The sequence below is a fragment of the Chanodichthys erythropterus genome, chromosome 16 (genome assembly GCF_024489055.1).
Source record: "Chanodichthys erythropterus isolate Z2021 chromosome 16, ASM2448905v1, whole genome shotgun sequence".
Classification (NCBI taxonomy): domain Eukaryota; kingdom Metazoa; phylum Chordata; class Actinopteri; order Cypriniformes; family Xenocyprididae; genus Chanodichthys; species Chanodichthys erythropterus.
Genome location: NC_090236.1, coordinates 27,474,428 through 27,487,869, shown reverse-complemented (window position 1 = coordinate 27,487,869; position 13,442 = coordinate 27,474,428).

The following is a 13,442-nucleotide window of genomic DNA, read 5'->3' as shown; positions in this document are numbered from 1 at the left end:
AGAATCAAATAAAGTGCTAACATAAATTCCATTTTAATGTATTTTTCACAATATAGCCTATACTTTTCCAAAGTACATATCAAGACATGGACATTTTTCAAATAGTTTCCTTTAAGTACGAGTTTAAAATACTTTTTTTTTTACATAGTGACTGTCTGCGATTAATCTTTCCCTCATTTTTTGAGGCCTCTGGGAACTCTGGCCTCTATTGAATGTTTTACTCTGAACTCCCTAGAGCAATTCCAACTGCTTCATCGTTGTTGTTTTCACTATTCAGCTGCTGGCCTTTCATCTCTTCCCTAAAACAGTCAGTCAAAGAGAGAGTTGCTTTAAAATATGATTTCTCAACGTAATAGGAAACGTCATGTCTGTTCCACTTATAACACAGCTATTTTGTACCAGATGTTTTCCTTTGCAGTAGAATGGAAACTTTTAACATTCAGAGCATCTGAAGAATTTTTGGACAAAAAAATAATGCTATATGAAACTAGAGGCAGCTCTAAATGGTAGACAGTATGTCAATGAGAACTTAATAAAATTTTGAAAAAAGTTACAATCAATATGATCAGTTTTTCATTGACACAAAAGGACTGCCCAGAAACAGAGACGTGGCGCATAAGTCTCGTGGTAAGTGGATTACGTGTTGCTGCATCAATAGAAGGCTAACTCAATACACTCGTGTGCTCAAAAGTTAATGTTGCCTTCAGGGAGCAATGTGGATGCTGATGTCTGCAGTTCTCCTGCCATTATTAAGGATATTTATTCCACCTGTTTGTTTGGGTAAATGTTAAAGAGCACTATTAGTAATCAGAATTCTGTTGACTTGGTTATAACTTAACGCACACATTGAATTTTGAAAACTTCAGTAGACTATTTTACAGTAATTTTGGCTGCGTTCAAAAACTGGAAAATGCTGCCTTCTGAGGACACATTTCAAGATAGGAAGGCATCAAGGCACGTCCGAATCCAATGTTAGCTTCACTTCCTGTCTCATGAGATACCTTCCTCAGATCGATTTTTGAAGGAAGCATAGATGTATCCTTAGCTGCCTTTGATATCCCACAATCCTGTGCTTTCCATTCTGTGACAGTTGAGCTAGAAAAATAAGGATGGCGTCCGAAAGTTGCGTTTGCTGCTCATTTTGTGTATAAATGTAAGATTTTGACCAACATATTTCACTTTTGATATCATTTCTATCAAGAAATTACTACTGTAATAATTAAATATTTGTTTAGTTATCACCAAAGCTCGCGCTATATTGCTGTAACGTTAGATCATTAAACTGTTACGCTGCCTCAGAAGTCTGTCCGAAATCAATTTCGTGAGGTACCTTCAAGCACAAACGCTGCGAAGAAGCAAGACAGCTAACGTTACCTAGGTTTTCGGACGCAGCCTTTGTCTCAAGTGTTCTTCTTGTTGCTGGGCTGATTGTTTTGTACATTGTAATTTACTATTTTTCTCGTGAAAAAAAAAAGAGTCCATTACAGAATTTTAGAGGAAAAAAGTAGTTTTTGGTTACCTGCGTTAGCGACTGATAAACAGCATTACGATGGATTATGCCGCGATTGACCAATCAGAGTACAGGGTCATTCTACAGAAACGTCCGCTTTTTTGTCCCTAGCCTTGACATAAATATTAGACTTGAAAACACTTTAGGATTACAATTTTTTAATATTTTAAAATTAAACATGTTATTTGAACAATTAAACCTTCTTGAGCCATCAATGTGGCAATAGCCTATTTGTTTTTTAATTAATTATAAAAATTCCAAGCGCCAAATAAGTGCTCGTCCCCACAGTCATGTACAGAGGGAAAGTGCTTTATTTTGAGGTAAGAAACAGTTTTTGTCTACCATTTAAAATACAAAAATGTATACATAACTATCATATATATGATGTAAATGACATTAAAACAAAAACAAATGCTAATAACAAATAATAAAATATTTAATGAAAGTAGTGGTCCCCTGAAGTTGTGTCACTGGTGTTACCTTTAACAAAAATCTCTTATTTTGAAATAAAAAAATCACACTGATGATATCACTTGACTTCCTTCTTCCTATTTCCTGAAGATCAATTAAAGGTGCAAATGAGGATGTTTTGTTTTATACATTTTTGCAATATTACTTGAAACTGTCTTTACTAACTGATAAAAGACTATTTATTAGGTGCACTGAAAGGAATAATATTAATATACATCATCTGTGCACGAGGTAGGGCCTTAAAAACATCAGCCAATGATTGGCCCTCTGGCTTGTCAATCACTGCCGTGACGTTCCTTGTGAGAGACGAGCGCGGCTGCGCGCTCCAGTAACTTTCCACACTCCACAGGCGCCGCATGCGATGTTTTTGTCCGGAGACGGGAGTAACAACTGCAGATTATGAGTTACCTGCGGTGAGTCCGACATAATGAATCCACTAACACAACACAGCAAATGCCGGTGGTAAACACTCGTGTTCCAATACGAGTGTTTATGAGTTTTGGGAGGCATTCCCTCGAAAGGAGGGGGGGTTGTTCTTACGCATGCGCTCATTTCAAAAACTCTTTGGTTTCTCAGTCGACGAAAAGATCCTCTTTATCACCTTTAAGAAAAGCCAAAGGAAAGCCCACTATCTCTTTTCAGTTATCAGAAATTTTAATTAGAAAAACTTTTAGTTGAAGTCACTGGTATAACCTACTTTATTCTTAGGGAATAAAAAAAAAAAAAAAAAAACTAGAATACAAATGGATTAAACTACTTAATTTAGTGAGTATACCATGTCACTGGTGTTACTGTTTTTTTTTGTCTGTCACATTAAATAATGTGTGTTATATGTGACATGATAATAATTTTACATCATTGAATTCTGCTACACTCAAGAATTAATATTGAAAGGATTGCATCATTACTTGTTTATAACTGTTTTTCAAGTATTTTCATTGTTATAGCAAATACATGGTTGCGCAAATGAACTAACATCATTCGATTACACTATTAACTAACCTGATTAAAATAAATAACACATAATCTTATTTTTTGCATTATCATTATTTTTCCGTAACTCTGACTGCATGTGCTGAAAAAAAATTGAGAAATAAAAAAGTGACAAAAAATGGTACACGCAGTCTTTAAATAAATGCACAAAAAAAAAAACATTAAGCTGTCATTTATGTGTATTCATAAAGTCAAAGGGTAATCTAATAATGTGGTCTAAGTTTAAATGTTAGAAAAAGAAATACATTTTAAGACATCTTGCCATTTCTGTAGAATGACCCTATAACAAGTAGTGCAAAGAGCAGCGTAATAATGCTAAACAATCTTTTCACATAAGGTTAAAGCTTCCGACTAATTTAATGCAATCTCAGAGGAAAATGCTGTGGTTTGGGGATTTTATAATGATCTATAATAGTCCAAAACTCACAGCTCTGTTTCCCATGCAGCTGTACCCCAGAGAGCGCTTATAGTTTGTCCACACCTAAATCAACATGGCCATCTCTAGGCTTTTCTAGCAAAAACCAAACACACGAACAAACCCTCAGGGACTTTTAAAGTTTGTTTGCATAGATATTTGAGACTTTCCTGTTGTCTTCCAAAAACACATTTGTCCTTCTGACGGTGCTAATAAACAAATATGTAAAATATTTTTACATAGAATGTATGTTGGATATTTTTTCTTCTCAACTAAACTACTGTGAGGCAATAGGCCTATATGAATAGAAGTAGAAGTCTAACCAATCTCTAGAAGAAACAAGAACATTTAGCTAAATTAAAATAGATAATTTATTTTCAGACTAATTAATTACTATATATATATAAACTATTTTCTGGGTTTTCTGGGATGTAATTTTTTGGTCAATATTACATGCCCTGGAGATTTACAACATGAGTCAGTCTGTGAGTCCTGACCTTTGCCCTCTGCTGGAACTGCTTATATTTGTCACACATACATGATAAAAACATCCTGGAACATCATTACTGTAACATTCGCCTCATAGTTCCATCCCACTTAAAGACTGTCACTGTGGAACAAGGACATAGTGGTTCTCATGGGTACACAATATAAAGTCTAATGCAGACTTGGCAAGAACTGCATTATCTGCTCATTGTTTGGCTACTGCTCACATGCATTCCCCTTCCCCTCATGCAGTCTGCAGCCTTTGATATAGTTGGTTGCTCTTCACTCAACACCTACTGAGGGAATCTAAAGAAAAGCAGAGCCTCACTGCTCAGAATATCTCCTCCCAATCATTCTATCCCTCAGCAAAGTCACGAGAGAAAATTACATGCACATAAAATGCTAAATATATTAGGTTGAGTCATGACGATAATTGCAAACATAAATCGCCCTCTATCATGCTTTTAACTGTCTGGAAATTTTTATTGCTGAAAAGTTGCTCTTTTGTAGCTCAAGGGGGGATATGTTTCAGAGAGTTTTTTTTTGAGTATGTCCCTTATCATGTAATATGTGTGGAATTCCTCGTATGGGCACTTCTCCCTGATAAGTGTGCACACACACATCACCCAGAGCGAGAGCAAGAGCACGCCCACCAAAGTGCTTCGTTCAGGTTACAACAGTGTCACCAAAGGAGTGTGTTTTTGGTTGTGAGGGAAAGATAACCTTTTTCAGCTTCCCAAAGAACCCAGAATTAAGGGAACAGTGGATGAAGTTTGTTTTTCCAGGGCAGCAACGGAGTTGTGCACGTATGTTTGTTTGTTCCCGTAATTTCAGTGATGAATGCTTTGTAAACAAGTCCCAGTTCGATGCTGGATTTGCAGATCGAGGGTGGTGAGTAAAACTGCATCAAATGTCTGTGTTTTGTTGGCAATCGGCGCACAAGTGCATATAATGTAAACAACACAAACGTTTTTGTTCCCTTTTTATTTATAATGATGCAGCTTGCAGACGATCTCTACAAAAAAACTGAGTGCGCTTGTGACTCTTTAGTTCTGTCTATGGCAGGCACGCCTCCAGGAACTCAGCTTTTTTTCGGTAAGACTCAGTAGTGTATATATCTTTTATAAATCTGATAAAACTAATCAACTATATCGCGGGGCAAATTAATTGCAATTGCAATTTAACCTCCATGTATAGATGTCTAATTAATGTCGAAAAAAAAAACATCAAATTGAAATAAAAAATTTGACATCCATTTGATGTCCACACACAGATGTCAAATTGATGTTGAAAAAAGACATTCAACTGACGTCAATTTTTTTAGACGTCAATTTGACGTCCACATACTGATGTCCAATTGATGTCGGAAAAAACCCCATTAAATTGACCTCAAAAACTTCACATCCATTTGACGTCCACACACTGATGTCCAATTGATGTCGGAAAAAACCCCATTAAATTGACCTCAAAAACTTCACATCCATTTGACGTCCACACACTAATGTCCAATTGATGTCGAAAAAAAAAAAGTCTAATTGACGTAATTTTTTTAATGTCAATTTGACGTCCACACACTGATGTCCAATTGATGTTGAAAAAAGACATCAAATTGACGTCAATTTTTAGACGTTAATTTGAGGTCCACACACTGATGTCCAATTGATGTCGGAAAAAGACAGCAAATTGACGTCAATTTTTAGACCTCAGTTTGAGGTCCACGCACTGATGTCCAATTGATGTCGAAAAAAGACATTCAACTGACGTCAATTTTTTTAGACGTCAATTTGACGTCCACATACTGATGTCCAATTGATGTCGGAAAAAAACCCATTAAATTGACCTCAAAAACTTCACATCCATTTGACGTCCACACACTGATGTCCAATTGATGTCGAAAAAAAAAAAGTCTAATTGACATAATTTTTTTAATGTCAATTTGACGTCCACACACTGATGTCCAATTGATGTTGAAAAAAACCCCCATCAAATTCACATCAAAAACTTGACATCCGTTTGACATCCACACACTGATGTCCAATTGATGTTGGGAAAAAAAAGTCAAATTGACGTAATTTTTTTATGTCAATTTGAGGTCCACGCACTGATGTCCAATTGATGTTGAAAAAAGACATCAAATTGACATCAATTTTTAGACGCAAATTTGAGGTCCACGCACTGATGTCCAATTGATGTCGAAAAAAGACATCAAATTGACATCAATTTTTAGACGTAAATTTGAGGTCCACGCACTGATGTCCAATTGATGTCGAAAAAAGACATCAAATTGATGTCAATTTTTAGATGTCAATTTGACGTCCACGCACTGATGTCCAATTGATGTTGAAAAAAACCCCATCAAATTAATGTCAATTTTTAGACGTCAATTTCACGTCCACGCACTGATGTCCAATTGATGTTGAAAAAAAAACATCAAATTGACGTAATTTTTTATGTCAATTTGACGTCCACACACTGATGTCCAATTGATGTTGAAAAAAAGCATCAAATTTTTAGACGTCAATTTGAGGTCCACGCACTTATGTCCAATTGATGTCAAAAAAAGACATCAAATTGACGTCAATTTTTAGACGTCAATTTGACGCCCACACATTGATGTCCAATTGATGTTGGGGAAAAAAAGTCAAATTGACGTAATTTTTTTATGTCAATTTGACGCCCACACACTGATGTCCAATTGATGTCGAAAAAAGGCATCAAATTGACGTCAATTTTTAGACGTCAATTTGACATCCACGCACTGATGTCCAATTGATGTTGAAAAAAAAACCATCAAATTCATGTCAATTTTTAGACATCAATTTGACGTCCACACACTAATGTCCAATTGATGTCGAAAAAAAAAAAGTCTAATTGACGTAATTTTTTTAATGTCAATTTGACGTCCACACACTGATGTCCAATTGATGTTGAAAAAAGACATCAAATTGACGTCAATTTTTAGACGTTAATTTGAGGTCCACACACTGATGTCCAATTGATGTCGGAAAAAGACAGCAAATTGACGTCAATTTTTAGACCTCAGTTTGAGGTCCACGCACTGATGTCCAATTGATGTCGAAAAAAGACATTCAACTGACGTCAATTTTTTTAGACGTCAATTTGACGTCCACATACTGATGTCCAATTGATGTCGGAAAAAAACCCATTAAATTGACCTCAAAAACTTCACATCCATTTGACGTCCACACACTGATGTCCAATTGATGTCGAAAAAAAAAAAGTCTAATTGACATAATTTTTTTAATGTCAATTTGACGTCCACACACTGATGTCCAATTGATGTTGAAAAAAAACCCCATCAAATTCACATCAAAAACTTGACATCCGTTTGACATCCACACACTGATGTCCAATTGATGTTGGGAAAAAAAAGTCAAATTGACGTAATTTTTTTATGTCAATTTGAGGTCCACGCACTGATGTCCAATTGATGTTGAAAAAAGACATCAAATTGACATCAATTTTTAGACGTAAATTTGAGGTCCACGCACTGATGTCCAATTGATGTCGAAAAAAGACATTAAATTGACATCAATTTTTAGACGTAAATTTGAGGTCCACGCACTGATGTCCAATTGATGTCGAAAAAAGACATCAAATTGATGTCAATTTTTAGACGTCAATTTGACGTCCACGCACTGATGTCCAATTGATGTTGAAAAAAACCCCATCAAATTAATGTCAATTTTTAGACGTCAATTTCACGTCCACGCACTGATGTCCAATTGATGTTGAAAAAAAAACATCAAATTGACGTAATTTTTTATGTCAATTTGACGTCCACACACTGATGTCCAATTGATGTTGAAAAAAAGCATCAAATTTTTAGACGTCAATTTGAGGTCCACGCACTTATGTCCAATTGATGTCAAAAAAAGACATCAAATTGACGTCAATTTTTAGACGTCAATTTGACGCCCACACATTGATGTCCAATTGATGTTGGGGAAAAAAAGTCAAATTGACGTAATTTTTTTATGTCAATTTGACGCCCACACACTGATGTCCAATTGATGTCGAAAAAAGGCATCAAATTGACGTCAATTTTTAGACGTCAATTTGACATCCACGCACTGATGTCCAATTGATGTTGAAAAAAACCCCATCAAATTCATGTCAATTTTTAGACATCAATTTGACATCCACACACAGATGTCCAATTGATGTCGAAAAAAGACATCAAATTAACATAAATTTTTTTACATCAATTTGACGTCCACTCACTGATGTCACTGATGTCCAATTGATAGACGTAGAATGAGCAGGCTACACATTAAAATGATTCAGAGAGGTGTGCTGGCTGAAAGATAGACGTCATATACAGACCACAAAAGAACATTCTGAAAAGCAGATGAGATGGACTTTGAGTTGTATTTGCCCCAGTTAGGATTTGTCTTAAAGGGTACATACAGTAACACACACAGTTTCGGCCAATCTCATGTTAATCATGAGTACCTATAGAGTAGTATAGCATCCTTCATATCTCCGAAATGTCTTTAGTTTTATCAGATTTAGAAAAGAAAGATATGCTGTACCAAGTCTTTCTGAAAACAGCCAAGCTCCCGATGGCGTGCCGTGGGCGAAGCTAAAGAGTGATGAGCACATGCAGCTTTGCCGTTGTGAAGCTTTCAGCTAAACAAATGTATTTAAACGCACACACCATCACACATACATCAATGCATTATCCCTGGATAACTTTTGATTCATTATATGTTTGTGTTGTTTACATTATATGCACTTACGCGCCGACTGCCAACAAAACAGTACCACCTGCGGTTCCAACTCATGACCGGGACCTGGAGCCGTTCCATCGTTCAGTTTCAAACTATCTGTAAATCCAGCGTCGAACTGCGGGCCTTGTTTATGAAACCATAAGCACCGATCCCGAGGGCTCGGAATGTAATGCGTGAGCACAACTCTCTCAGCTCCACTTAATGCTGGGTTCTTTGGGAAGCAAGGTTATCTTTCCCCCACAACCAAAAACACACTTCTTTGATGACATTGTTGATTTTGAGGTCTAAAAACAAAGTGATAAATTTTTTCTCGAGTAAGTCCTGTGTAGCGCTGCCGATGACTTCCATAACCTGAACGAAGCACGTTGATGGGCGTATTCTTGCTCTCTCACTCTGGTTGACGTGTTTGCACGCTCTTTTCCAGGAGAATCATAGGAATTCCCTTTATTACGTAATACAGGGCCATACTTTGCGAAAACTTAGGACTTATTTACACTTTAACAGTGTAAATAAGTCAGAATGTATAAAATAGCATTAGACACCCCCTTTAATTATTCTTTGTAACATTTTCCTTTCATTTTTTACATTTTTTTACTACCTTCCAGTCATTCTGAATTTATTCCAACCCATTTTTATTTTCATCTATATAATAGATAGAATAAAATATAAGGGGTGGAATGAAGGTCAAAGTGTTTGTCATTAAATGATATGGTTAGAGGTTTCTTGTTCAAACAGTCTATGTGAAAACTCAAAGAAGGGAATCACCAAGATTTTTTTAGAACATATTTTTATATTCTCAGTCTCATGAGACCCCATCATTGTGAATTATCATAAAGTTCAATTTAAAAACCACAAAGCTCAGGAGTCGGCCAAGCAGAATTGTTTGGGGACTGAGAGCACAAATTGACCAGTTTTTCACTCAACAGGACATACAAAATGTTTATTTATTGTTGCTCTAGACCAGTTCAGCTGTCAAACAGAAGCTGCCACTTGAACTCATACTGTAATTTACTACGTGACCAAGATAGAAGAGTCATTATTTGGTTTGTTTTTGTTGTCAAGTCAGGTTTATCATGTTGAACAGCTGGCTTTTACTTCAAGCAAGCCATAACATACTGTATTATGACGCTTATCTGACGTCATGATTTACACTCAGCAGAGAAGCCTCCACCTGCCAGTCCTCTTTATCACGTACACTCATCAGTCACCATCAGGAAAGTACAGCAGCCCTGCATGATACTGTTACTGTAACCAAATCAAGCTCACTAATGGATGTCTAAACCGTATGGAGAAGAGGGCCTGAGGCTTCAAACAGACTTTCAATTATTTCTGCACTGGTTACTTATGTCTTTTGATCGCTATCACAGCTGTCAGGTTTGTCACCACACAGAAGCACCTTTGACTGGAGACTACATCAGTATTATAATGTAGTACACTGTTATTATGCGGGTTGCTTTTACAAAGGCTAACTTGAATTAGGGTCAGTGACAAATGCATGTAATTGTTTAAAATTTAAATCAACTTGTACCGTGGTAAAACAAACAATTAGATAATGACTGGTCTAACCATCAGGATTAAAAGAAAATAAAAATATCATGTCAAGAATATCCGCATTGCGTTTTTAAGTACGATCAACTTGGCTGTATAAGTCTTTTTAACTTAAATTATATTAAACGGACTGGACATGAGTTTCATCTTGTATAACTTGTATAAATTGATAAACTCATTTTGATGAGTTAATGTTAAAACATATGTTGTCATGATGATCATATAATTTTTACGTTCAAATTTTTACATTCTATATTACTTTAAAAAATTAAAGGATTAGTTCACTTTCAAATAAAATTTTCCTGATAATTTACTCACCCTCATGTCATCCAAGATGTCCATGTCCTTCTTTCTTCAGTCGAAAAGAAATTAAGGTTTTTTGATGAAAACTTTCCAGGATTATTCTCCTTATAGTGGACTTCAATGGGCACCAAACGGCTGAAGGTCAAAATGACAGTTTCAGTGCAGCTTCAAAGGGCTTTAAACAATACCAGACGAGGAATAAGGGTCTTATCTAGCGAAACGATCGGTATTTTTGAAAAAAATTTTAAATGTATATGCTTTATATAAACATATGATCGCCTTCAAAGTGGTTCCGCCAAAACCGCACTTTCGTATTCTTCAAAAAGCTTACGCTATATGTTCTACGCCTTCCCTATTCTACTTACAGAAAAAATGGAACTGGCACCGAGTTCTTCCATCCACTATAAGGAGAATAATCCTGAAATTTCTTTTTGACTGAAGAAAGAAAGACATGAACATCTTGGATGATTATCAGGAAAATTTTATTTGAAAGTGAACTAATCCTTTAACATCACATCAATGAATTGATATTATTGATATATTGCAGAGGTTTTATTAAAATTCTATTATTAGTATTAGCCTACTGATAACCAAATAGTGTGTATTTCCAAATAAAAAATAAATAAATCATACTACACATAATCAATGATCAGATCTTTGCCTCAATATAATATTAAAATAAAAAAGATAAATGCCTTTATTGACATATAACAGTCATATATAAGTCATATAAGTTCAGTACAATTGATCCTGTCATTTTAAGAACTGTGTCTCACCTCTGCCACCGTGTGGCTCCCTGTTTGTCAACAGTTTTACAAGTCAAGTCAAGTTTCAAACAAACTTTTAATTCTATAACAAACTTTTGTTTACAGTAACCATATAGTGAACACATTAACATCTGCACTGATGACGTAGAGTCTGATTTTAAGAGCTATAATAATCAGGAAACACTCAAGGGAAAAACACCAATCAATGAAGTATGCAAATGGCATATGAACATTATTAGAGCATCTGAAGGCCCGTCATGGAAATGAGAGATGCAGGTATTTCTGACAGCTGTACATTGAAATGACAGGTGCAGCTTTGACTGTTTGGTCCAGTGGGAGAACCCTTCAGATGACAATCACTGGGGATCACTCTCAAAAATAATCTTTATTAGGCCTATGTTAATATAATCCTGTGACCCTGCAGAGGATAAGGTGGTTTGGAGAATGGATTGATGTAGCCTCACACAAGGGCACAAGTGCACTTTATATGTCCTTTTCGACCTTATGTATAAGAATTATATAAGTTAATATGAAACACAATCATACAGCTTGTTAAAAATAGATGTGTGCAGCCGGAATAAAGGTTGAATAGCCTACTTACTTACCTTTCGGACATGATCTAATCCCTATCTCAAGATTGTGGTCCTAAATTCTACATGTGTTCATTTTAAAATCCAAACATAAGTATTTTATTCTGCTGCACAGGAACTGAACATTTAGTTCAGTTTAAATGAAATGTAATAATAATATATTAGAAGCCTTTACCCACAGAGCTGTGATTAGCGCCGTTGATCAGCATGTTCTAATCAACACAATTACTGCTCAGAGACATCAGATCAATAAATGGATGATTTATTCTGTCTAGGTGAAGAGAACATGCTGTTTCTTCCAGAATCACCCTCTGCTAATGTGAGCACATTAACATTTACGAATGTACGGTTTACCTTTCGCTAGTTGTGTCATTTACAATGCTCTTAGTTTTGTGCCTATTCAAAATTGTTCTGAATGAAACAGAGTTTGTGCATTTTTATTACACTTCAAGAAAACATGATCACTTGACAAGACAACAACAAATTTGAGAGGATTCCGTATTAAAACATGTTTGACACTGTTAAGAGTTTTGACGGGTTGTACATTTAAATAGTTCATGTCTGATTATCACATCATGCTGTTTTGACATGCAACTTAAGATCTACTGACATGCAAACTGTTTTTAGTTGTCAAAGATTATGTTTTTAATATATTAGTTCCCTGTACTGTAATAGATCTAACCTTACATGTCATGTAATTTTACAGTAAAATAATGTTCAATTTTACAGTTTTTATTAGTTTTTGGAAGTAAAAAAAACAAAACAAAAAAAACAAATCGTCTTATAATTTAAAGTGAAAAGCTATAACCTGAAATTCCCAAAATTCCCTGTGTGACACTTCACATTTCATGTTTATTCATTTAAATTATTATTTTTCTTATGTTTCAGTAGCAGTTATAGGATTTTATGTTACATCTTATGTTGTTAAATTAATGTTTATTACATTATTTTAATGTCATTTGTTACCATGATGCTGTTTTGTATTTGTGTATGACGCTGTGTGCAATGTGCATATGTTAAATATATATATATATATATATATATATATATATATATATATATATATATATATATATAAATATATATACACAATATATATAAATATACACACACACACAGACACACACACATATATATATATATATATATATATTTAAATTTCAGTTTTAAATTGTAAAATTAACAGGGTGTTCTGTAAATAATGTTTACATTTTTGTAATCACAGCTGCCAGTTTTTTTTTACAGTGTAAATAATATTATTTAATTTCATTGCTGCATAATACATCAAAGTAACAGTTTTTCTCTGTGTACATTATTAAATTATATAATTATCATAATATATAATTATTTATTAGGTGTGGAACATAATTTTCACATGTTGACAAAAATGGATATGAAAAATTAATGTTAAATTTTAGAGCACACCTTTAAAACATTATTTGAAAAAGGCTGGATCTTTATAGCTGGTGTCATAACTGTAGTTCTGGGTGGATTCCAGATGAACCTGCAGTGATGAAAGAGAAATGATAGAAATGCAGAGAGTTAAAGTAGGCTAATTATAACTTCATTAACACTAACTTATTGAATCACAAAGTACATTTAAAA